Consider the following 11,517-nt stretch of genomic DNA (forward strand, 5'->3'; position numbering starts at 1 on the left):
AAACTCAGTGAGACTTATTTCTGAAAAGAGATGTAAAAAGGTAAAGGGACCCCTGACCATTAGGTCCAGTCGCGGACAACTCTGCGGTTGCAGCGCTCATCTCGCTTTACTGGCCGAGGGAGTTGGCATACAGCTTCCGGGTCATGTGGCCAAAATGACTAAGCCACTTCTGGTGAACCAGAGCAGCGCACAGAAACACCATTTACCTTCCCGCTGGAGCAGTACCTATTTATCTACTTGCACTTTGACGTGCTTTCAAACTGCTAGGTTGGCAGGAACAGGGAGTGAGCAATGGGAGCTCACCCTGTTGTGGGGATTCGAACCGCCGACCTTCTGATTGGCAAGCCCTAGGCTCAGTGGTTTAGACCACACAGTACAGTATAGGGCAGTGCTATGAAACATTGAAGGATAGTGACATCTAGCGTTCAAAAGAGTGAACAATTCAAGTGTTTACAGGTACTATATCTGGAATTAAAATCCTTTGAGAATGGTGTAGTGATTCCACTTACGGTACTTAAAAATGGCCAGTTAGTTAATATTTAAATGAAAGAAAAGAAAACAACAACAAAGATAGAGGTGCACAGCCAATATATACCTGCTCTAAAAAAATACAAGAAAGCAGCTGTTCAAAGCATGATCTTGTCCCCCCTTCCATTTATGGACTACATCAGCCTTTACTAAAATCTGTTCTGAAACTCAGTTTATTTTAATGTATGAGTGGAAAATACTATAGATGTAAAATGCACACACATACACAGTTCTACTTTTTCCAGAGAGAGGAACTGATATTTTATCCCATCTAGCCACAGATTTGTATATTCTGTCAACATATTATTTACAATTAAACAACTAACATATAGAAAGTATGGTGCAGATTCGGACATTTGTGTTATTTATTATTTTTGTGGCACAGTCAATGTAAATGCTACTTTACAACCTGGGAAGCAAACCACATAATTGCTAAAAATGTACAATCTAAACAAAGGCAAATAATGGATAGGAACAGAAAAGAAAGATCAGAATCAAAATAAGAGCAAACACTTTACAAACTAAAGCAAGTAAAAACACATATGAGCTTCCTAAGTTTTAGTACAGTACCATCAGCAGAAATACTGCTGTGAGAAAGCACCCCTGCTTGCATTAAATAATGTACAGCTATCCGAGAATAGTGCTCTTTTGTGCAGGTAGATATAAATACATAATTTTAGACTAGTTAGTTCAAAACACTATCAGCGTTTACAACCATCAAACCCCTTTCCAATAGTAAAAGCTAATATTTAGTAATATTTAGTTCTGCAGACACACTAATAATTGCACTGTTGTAGCAGAACAAGATAAGGGAGGGAAGATCCATCTCAGAGGTAGAATTGTTTTCAAACATATTTAGCACTATTTCAAACATATTTAGCTGCCTAGTGATGGAAGAACTTTAAGGATTTTGGTAGCTTGTCGCATGAAGAGTATGTATTGCTATTCCTTAATCTCAAGCAAACTCAAGCACTGTTCTCTGTACAGTCTCCTTTGTCTTTTGCAATATACAAAGCAGCCATTTATCTATTTTTATTATAATGGTTTTTTTATTTGCTTTTTTCCAGGGTAAAAATACAACATCATTGACACTACAAAAGCAGTTTTTACAGAAAAGAAAAAGGATTATAAAAAGAAAAAAGAAAGAAGAAAAAAAAAGAAAGAAAAAAGATTCACTTTTCCAGATCAATTTTCATATTCAACCAGACTTCCCCACATCCCCCATCCCCTGCTTTCTTTACAATAAAATAAACAGCAAATTAATACCTTATTTCAGTTGTTTTTGTGTTTTCATTTAGTTATATTATCCATAATTTATACATTTCTAAATCTTAAACTTAAATTCTCTCATTTACCAATTTCAATACTGAGGCATATTTTTCCAAAGTACTTAGCAAACTGTCAACATTCAATTAACTTATAGTATTTTTGTAAATAGTCCTTAAATTTTTTCCAGTCCTCTTCCACTGCCTCTTCTCCCAGATCTCGAATTCTGCCCGTCATTTCAGCCAGTTCCATGTAGTCGATCAGCTGCGAATGCCATTCTTCCAGCGTGGGTAACTCCTGTGCCTTCCAGTATTTGGCTATAAGGATTCTTGCTGCTGTGGTTGCATATAAAAAGAAAGTTCTATCTTTCTTTGGCACTCTCTGGCCCACAATGCCCAGGAGGAAGGCCTCTGGTTTCTTGTGAAAGGTGTATTTCAACACCTTTTTCAATTCGTTATAAATCATTTCCCAAAAAGCCTTCACCCTCGGGCATGTCCACCAGAGGTGAAAGAAAGTTCCTTCAACCTCCTTACATTTCCAACATTTATTGTCAGACAGATGATATATCTTTGCAAGTTTGACTGGGGTCATGTACCACCTGTATACCATTTTCATAATGTTTTCCTTTAAGGCACTACATGCCGTGAATTTCATACTGGTGGTCCACAACCTTTCCCAGTCTTCAGACATAATGTTGTACCCTATGTCCTGTGCCCATTTTATCATTGCTGATTTGACTATCTCATCTTGGGTATTCCACTTAAGCAGCAGATTATACATTCTTGAAAGCACTTTCGTCTTAGGTTCAAGTAATTCTGTTTCTAGTTTTGATTTTTCCACCTGGAAACCAATTCTTTTATCTTTTTTAAAAGTCTCTAAGATTTGGGCATAGTGAAACCAGTCTCGCACCTTTCCTTTCAATTTTTCAAAACTCTGCAACCTCCAGTTATCACCATCTCTTTCAATTATCTCACAATATTTCAACCAGCCACTCTCCATGTTACGTAGTTTTATAGCCTTAGCCTCAACCGGTGATAACCACCTCGGGGTCTTACTTTCAAATAAGTCCTTGTATTTAGTCCAGACAATAAGTAGAGCTTTCCTGACAATATGGTTTTTAAACAGTTTATGAGACTTTGCCTTGTCATACCAAAGATATGCGTGCCATCCAAAAGCATTACTAAACCCTTCCAGATCTAGGACATCAGTGTTTTCTAACAGGAACCAATCTTTCATCCAGCAGAGAGACGCAGCTTCATAATACAGTCTTAAATCCGGCAGGGCAAACCCCCCTCTTTCTTTTGCATCTGTTAAAATCTTAAATTTTATTCGGGGCTTTTTGCCCTGCCAGACAAACTTCGTAATGTCTCTCTGCCACTTTCCAAAACATTCCACCCTGTCCACAATCTGAAGGGTTTGAAACAAAAACAGCATTCTTGGCAAAACATTCATTTTAACTGCAGCAATTCTTCCTGACAAGGCAAGTTTCAATCTTGACCAAACTTCCAAATCCTTTTTAATTTCTGACCAGCATTTTTCATAATTATCCTTAAACAAATTCAGATTTCTCCCAGTCAAGTTAACCCCCAGGTATTTCACTTTTGTAACCACATTTAATTCTGTTTCCTTCTGAAACCCATCTATTTCTGACGATGTCAGGTTTTTTGCTAAAACCTTAGTTTTTTGTTTGTTCAACTTGAATCCCGCCACCCGACCAAACTCAGAAATTAATTCTAGAGCTCTTTTTGTACTGGTTTCTGGCTCCTGTAATGTCAAAACCAAATCGTCTGCAAAAGCCTTAAGTTTGTATTGCTTTTCTCCGACCTGTATTCCTTCCACCAGCTGATCCCTCCTAATCAAGTTCAGCAACACCTCCAGGACAGAAATAAATAGCAAGGGTGATAAGGGACACCCCTGTCGTGTCCCCTTTTCAATTTTGAACTCCTCTGTCACCACGCTGTTTACTATCAATTTGGCCTTCTGTTCTGAATAGATTGCTTCAATACCGTTTTGGAACGCCCCTCCCACTCCCATCCCTTCCAGGTTTTTCTTCATAAATTTCCAAGATATATTATCAAAGGCCTTCTCCGCATCTATAAAGATCAAAACTGCTTTCGTATTCATATTTGTCTGTAGTAACTCCAAAACATCTATAATGTTCCTGGTGTTGTCAGACAAATGCCTACCAGGGAGAAAGCCTGCTTGGTCCTTATGAATTACTTCATTCAAAACTTTTTTCAGTCTATTTGCTAAAATGTCAGCAAAAATTTTATAATCCACGTTTAGGAGTGAGATGGGACGATAATTTTTAAGTTGGGTCTTTTCAGATTCCAATTTTGGTATCAGGGTGATGAATGCTTCTTTCCACGATTCTGGTGCCCCCTTCCCTTCCATAATCTGGTTGCAGACCTCCATTAATGGCTGTATCAAATACAGTGGCGTAGCGTGGGGGGTGCAGGGGGGGCCGGCCGCACCGGGCGCAACATCTGGGGGGGCGCGCGCTCCAACTTGCAGCTCTCTGCCCCCTGCTAAAATCCTCGGGTTAGGAGGCGCAAATTACTTGCCTTGCCCCGGGTGCTGACAACCCACGCTACGCCACTGATCAAATAATCCCTCAGTGTCTTATAGTATTTGGAGGTAAGCCCGTCTGGGCCTGGGGATTTGCCTATTTGCATATTCTGAATGGCTCTTTCAATTTCCTGTTGTGTTATTCTACAGTTCAGGGCTGTTCGTGTGTCTTGTGTTAACTTTTGCAGGCCATAGCTCTTTAAAAAGTTATTTATTTCCATCTCTGCTTGTGGTCCTTGAGTATATAGCTTTTTGAAATATCTCTGGAAACACTTTCTGATTTCTTCTGGTTTCTGAATACATTCTCCTTCAACCTCCAGATTGGTAACAAAGTTCAATTTTTGCCTCTTCTTCAGCTGCCATGCCAGCAGCTTCCCACATTTATTTGCCGATTCAAATGATCTTTGCTTCATCTGTTTAATTTTCCATTCAATTTCTTGATTTATCAATTTTGTATATTGTGCTTGGTAAAATTTTATTTCTCTTAAGACTTCTTTTGATTTTGGGTTTAGTCTCAGTCTTTTTTCTCCATCTCTTATTTTATCCAAAATCTTGTCCTTTTTACCATTCCAGAGTTTCTTCTTGATAGTGTTCTGTTGTATCAGAAACCCTCTCATGACGGCTTTGCTCGCGTCCCAGACTGTTTTCTTTTCCACTGAGGTGTTCAAGTTTATTTCAAAATAGTCCTTCAACGTTTTTTGGGCCTTCTTCACAATCTCCTGATCTCTGAGCAGATGGTCATTCATTCTCCATCTGAAGGATCCAGCTGGTGTAAGTCTCAAGTCCATTTTTAAAGCATTATGGTCGGAGCAGGTTTTAGGGCAGATCTCAGCCTTTTTTGTCTTGGGTGCCAGTCCTCTTGATATCCAAATTTGGTCTATTCTTGTCCATGATAGGTGGGCCTCAGAAAAGAAGGTTCCCTCCATGCCTAGAGGGTTCTTTGTTCTCCAGATGTCTATCAAGTCCATGTTGTCTGTGAGTTCAAAAAAAGTCTTTGGCAGTCTGCCATCCTTGTTCAGATTTTGGTTTTGTGACTTATCCATATGGGTAGAGACTACCCCGTTCATGTCTCCCATCAAAATGATATTTGTATAGTCAATATAGTCCAGCATTGTCTCATGCAGCCTCTTGAAAAATTCCGACTTCCCATCATTTGGTGCATATATTCCAACTATCAGAAATTTTTCTCCTTGTGATTGTATTTCGATCGCCAAAATTCTTCCTTGTTCATCTTTAAAAACCAATTTTGGTGACAGGCTCTCCTTTGCATAGATCACTACTCCTCTTTTTTTCACCTTGTCTGATGAAATAAACTCTTGGCCTAATCTCTTGTTAATTAGTACTCTCCTGTGGAGCCTGGTCACATGTGTTTCTTGAAGGCAGATAACATCCAATTGTTCTTTTCTTAATATATGAAAAATCTTCTTCCTCCTTTCAGGAGAATTTGCACCATTAATATTCCAACTAAGAAGCTGCAGAGACATCCTGGGTCAATTTATTTGTCAGCAGGGGGATCTTTTTTATCTTCTTCACCTGGAGGTGGAACCGGATTGAAGCCAAACGAAGGAGGTGGCCAGGGTCCTGCTACTCCTTTCCGAAGATCCTCCCCGTGGTCGTTTAGAAACTTTTCTTGCTCCTCTGCAAAGCAGCCATTTATCAACTCTCTGGGGACATCTTCTGGCAAGCACTTAAATCACTCCTTATTTATATGGAAGTATCCTGTATTAAGTTTCGCAGATCTGAAATCTGGTGCACTAGTTGAGATTGTAGTTAAGAGTCTACATGTTAAGAGTCTGAAATTTAGCCCACAATCCTGTGGCTATTTCAGAATCCCAAGTATTTAATCTTATATGTTTTTAATTGAACTTACTGCTACAAATAAAGCATGGTGAAAAATATGTCCTAGATCCTGCAGAGCAGAGGATTTGAGATGTGTTGCCAATTATCACATTTGCAGCTTGGGAATGCTGTGAGATCCTACCCTTATTTTGGAGGGTGAAGCATCTTCTGTGGCATGAAGCATGTTTTATCTGTTTCAGCTGCCCCCTCCTGGATAGATGTCGCTTCAGCTATCTATGTCTGGTATCATGCTGCAATAAATGCATTGCATGTGAGTCTGTCCTCGTAAACCTCAGCTGCTCCAGAAAACATCAGAAAGACAACTGACCCTAAATCAGCCTTTCCCAACCATGTGTCCTCAGTTTTTGCAAGACTACAACTTCCACCACCAATCTCCACTGGACATGATGGCTAGGGATGATGGGAGTTGTAGACCAACAACATCTGGGGACTGAATGTTGTGAAAGGCCACTTGGAACCTAACTCACCAGTATTAAACACATTTCCCCTGCTTTCAAAGCCTCCCCAGAAGACTCAAACTAAATTCTAAGGGCTGTTTCATATAAGCAGGGAAGCCAAGTGGTACCACCTTGTAAAAACTGCGTTGTTTCATATGATAGGATGGAGAATTATACATCTGAATATTCCCAAACTGCAAGGAACGCAGTAATCTCTACCTCAGGATAGAGTCTACTACATGCCGTTTCTACATGTTCGAACCGCTTCTCAATTATTATCTAAGGCAGGCAGAGATGGGGAACCTATGGTGCTTTACATGCTAATGGACTTCAACTCTTATCAGCTCCAGCCAGCATGGCCAGTGGTCAGAGATGATGGTTATTGTAGTTCAACATCATCTGGAGGACCACAAGCTCCCCATCTCTGTTCGAAGGAATGCTCTAAAAATTACTTTTCTCAGCACAGAGCTTGGCACATCTTCCCTGTCTGCAGTGTAGGAGGAAGCTGCTCAGGCGCCTGGGGCGTAGTGATCCGCCCATAGGGACGGGGCGAAGTGAGCCGCCCATGGGGCGAGAGCAGGGCGGGGCGAGCTGCTCATAGGGGTGGGGTGCACCACAGGGCCTCTGGAGTCTGCCTGCCTCCTCCCACTCAGCTGTCCTACAGCTGGAGGGGAGGCAGCAGGTGGACAGTCTGGGCAGTGCGGAACCTGCGTGCACACAAGCCACCGCGTATCTCCCAGGAGAGATTTGTAGCTCAGGTGCGCTGCAGGCCCCGTGGTGAGTGCCGCCCGGCATTTTGTCACCCCCATCAGTGGTGATACCCAGAGCAGCCTGCACCCACCGAACCCCCTTCCTCCGCCCCCGCCTGTCTGTATTTGCAGTGTGCATTCCACTTGTGTTGCCATTCACATGCACAGAAATGAATGTCTTTGCCCATTCCAGCAAAGAAATTAACTTCTAATCTCTGTGCCTTAAAAATGAATGACTGTTGCAAAACCTAAAATAGAGGACAAGAGCAAAAGCTAGAGGAAAAGGCAGGAGCTGCCCAAAGTGATGCAGTGAGGTAGGTAGGGAGGTGAACTGTTTGTAAAAGATGAGGGAGAAATTGTGGTTTTCAGGAGAAGGGGGTCTGGTGGGAGAAGGCTTGGGAAAGGGTATAAGGCTATTCCAGCAGCAATCACAGAGTGTGGCAGCAAGACAGACAACTCATTGAGTTTTCCATTACTTCCTGAAGAGTTTAAAAGCAGCACTGGAAGGAAAGGATCAAAGTTAATGTTTCACAAGGGCAACAATCCCAGTGTGGTGTAGTGGTTAAGAGCGGTAGTCACGTAATCTGGGAAACCGGGTTCGTGTCTCCGCTCCTCCACATGCAGCTGCTGGGTGACCTTGGGCCAGTCACACTTCTGTGAAGTCTCTCAGCCTCACTCACCTCACAGAGTGTTTGTTGTGGGGGAGGAAGGGAAAGGAAAGGAGAATGTTAGCCGCTTTGAGACTCCTGAAGGGGAGTGAAAGGCGGGATATCAAATCCAAACTCTTCTTCTTCTTCTTCTTCTTCTTATTTATCTTCCCCACACATACAGGAAGGCCAAGGAAGGCAGGCATCCTGAAAACCACACTCCAGGAAGCTCTGCTCATTTGCTGTGCATCCTGCCCTCCCCTCCATCCCTTCATCTAATTATACTCTAATATGCCTGCAGACAGATCTTCAGTCCTTGGATTATATGACACCAGATGGCTTTATTCCTCTAAAAGTGATACGCTGCTAAACTGGGATGGAAGGAGGGAACAAATAAATAACCGACCCCCTTTCTTAACATTCCAGATTGCTTTGTCTTGCATTTTGTTTGCAGGACATTTCCTTCTCTGGATACACTGCTGCTTTTATTTTTATCATGTGAATGCTCCTAAGCAACCTGTGAAATTATTCTCTCCAAACATATATTAAGTGTGGAAAAAAGTTTTTAAAATATGAGAATATTGTTTATGTGGCAACCTGCTTCCAAAGGCATCCCAGCCCACAGCTGAGAAATCTGGTCTATGTAATAGAAAGCACATTACAGAAGGGATCCACACTGCATCTCCTACACAGTCTGCAAGCTGTGAGGAATGAAAGTGCTGTGCTGCTTTATAGCAAAGATGCTACAAAAAAGATCCTGGGTTGTGCATCACTGCTTAATCAGAATCAGTACCTGTAACAAGAGGAAGTCCATCCCTCTGAAACCATATCCAGCTCTGACAGATAAGATTCGCAGAGATGCCACATCCTCTAGGAGCAAAATGCCTCATTATCCATTTTCAGTCGCACTGTGAATGACTAATTTGCACAGAGATAGGGTTGCTGCTTGCCAGCTTTTCCCCTGTGCTTTTTTGGTAGCTATGGGACCATCAGAAATGTAGCAAACACAGCTTTTATTGGCATGGAAATACAGTGACAGGGGCAAAAACCTCTCTGCCTGCTAAATTCTACTTATAAACACAGCTGCTAAAGGCAGAGAAGCTTGGGGCAGGGAGGGGGGTGCAACTTTAACCCAGAGCTATGCTTGCTATGCTTTTTGCAGAAGAATATGCATTTATCTATTTAAGAAAAAATGTTGAGTGCCTAGGAGAACCTATTAATTATTAGTTGTACATCCAACTTCCTCAAAGAATGCTGGTGAATTGTGGCTGCTGTTACACTTTATGTCAGGGGTCCCCAGTATGAACCCTGAGTCTCCCAATTTTATTTTATTTTTTTTAATTGAGAAGGGGGTTATTTTATTTTTTGGTTGTTTGTAGGCTGTTGCTTGCTCTTTTGTCTGTGCCTTCTTTGTTTTTGGGTATGCAGACATTTTGCCAGCTGAGGAGTGGGCTTCTGAGCATCTTCTTCAAAGATTTTCTTCTCCAAAATGAGTATTTTGTGGTGCCCACAACAGTTTTTTTAGTTTTTTTTTAGATTTTCAAATGTGTCCCCAGGCCCAAAAAGGCTAGGAACCCCTGTCTCATACACTAGAAGATTTTACCAAGGATCAAGATTCTACTAGTCTAAGTGCTGTATGGTATTGCATTAATTTCTTTCTATACCCAACCATGCATTTTTGGTATAAAGGCTGCCTCAAGGCATAAAGGTGTGTGTGCCTGTTGGCAGTGTCCTAGTGTGGTGTAGTGGTTAGTGTGTTGGACTAGGACCTGGGAGACCAGGGTTCAAATCCCCAAGTAGCCATGACTCTCAGTGGGTGCCCTTGGACCACTTAGTCACTCCTAGCCTAACCTCCCTCACCAGGTTGTTGTGAAAATAAAATGGGGAGGAAGAGAATGATGTAAGCCACCTTGAGCTCCTTCGGGAAAGGTGGGATGTAAATGTGATAAATAAACAGAGCAGGGTAACAAAATGCAGGACATCGCCCTCCATAATGCTGGTGCAGAAACCATCTTCTGAGTATTGTTGCAATCAATATATAGTATTGCTTATTATTATTCAAAGGAAAGACAAATAAAGGCTAGCCAGAGTATGAGGAAAGCCAGCACAGGTCACAAAAGGGAGTACACAAACGCAGGCATGCATTTTCCTAGCACAAGACCAAAGTAGTGAAGGTTGTCCCATGCCACTTCTAATAAAACTTTGTATTTGTTTTAGGTGTGGTGGATACAGAAGGCACACTTCCAAACTACAAAACATGCATTTATGTGCAAACTCCCTAAACACCATATGCTTCCTTAATCCTGGTTGCAGCTGGTCTATTAAGATCCTGCAGTTGATACAACATCAAACAACCTCTGTGCTTTCCCAACCAGCTATAAAGTAAAGGCAGTTACAAAGTTCATCAGGGATGGTCTGAGACACTTTTGCTGTCTCACATAGAATAGCAAACACCAATGCCAACCCTCAAATCAAGTGACATATTACTAAAGGCATGCCAAGGTTTTTTTGGCACCTCAGATGGAAAGTCCCACAAATATTTCTCCCTGAGAGTAGAAATGCAATAATAAAAAATTAAATAACTAATAATTTCACTACCCTTTTGTGACACTCAACTGAGGCTGCTGCTTCATTCTGCCTAATGGCAAGAGAATCTCTAGAAGTTGCTCTTAGCTATTCCCTGGTTCCTACCACATTGTTTGACATATAAGAACCCATTTATGGACTTACCCTGTGACAATGATGGCTGCAGAGTTAATATTTTGCCATCACTATTGCATCTGCTCATTGTCACCCAATGGAGCTCTTTAGGGTGATGAAGGGCCTCCAGGGAGTGAACGTCCTAGAGCATGGGTATGCAAACTCAGGTCCGGGGGCCAGATCCGGCCCAATTGCCTTCTCAATCCGGCCTGCGAATGGCCCAGGAATCATCGTGTTTTTACATGAGTAGAATATGTCCTTTTATTTAAAATGCATCTCTGGGTTATTTGTGGGGCCTGCCTAGTGTTTTTACATGAGTAGAATGTCCTTTTATTTAAAATACATCTCTGGGTTATTTGTGGGGTATAGGAATTTGTTCATTTGCCCCCCAAAAATATAGTCCAGCCCCCCACAAGGTCTGACCAGATTGCACTCCCTGTGAAGGACCAAGTACAATGACTTGGTGGTAATTGAGGATGCTCATGCAGCGATGGTGGCTAGAGGTGCTTTTTGCCAATTATTTTTATTGATATTCCATAATTTTTAACAAATTGTCACCAAATTAATACAAATTCAATATAAAATTAAAAGTTGACTCCCCCCCCCGATGTCTCCTCTATTTTCCTCCCTCCTTTGCTGCTCCCACTAAAATAACTTTTCCAGCTATCTTTTCAAAATACATTCATCCCTTTCTCCTTACACATCACCTGTTCAATTACCAATTGCTATAGCTTTTATACATTGTTATAACTTGTCCTCAAA

Source organism: Podarcis liolepis (genome assembly GCF_965112155.1).
Source record: "Podarcis liolepis genome assembly, chromosome: 6".
Classification (NCBI taxonomy): Eukaryota; Metazoa; Chordata; class Lepidosauria; order Squamata; family Lacertidae; genus Podarcis; species Podarcis liolepis.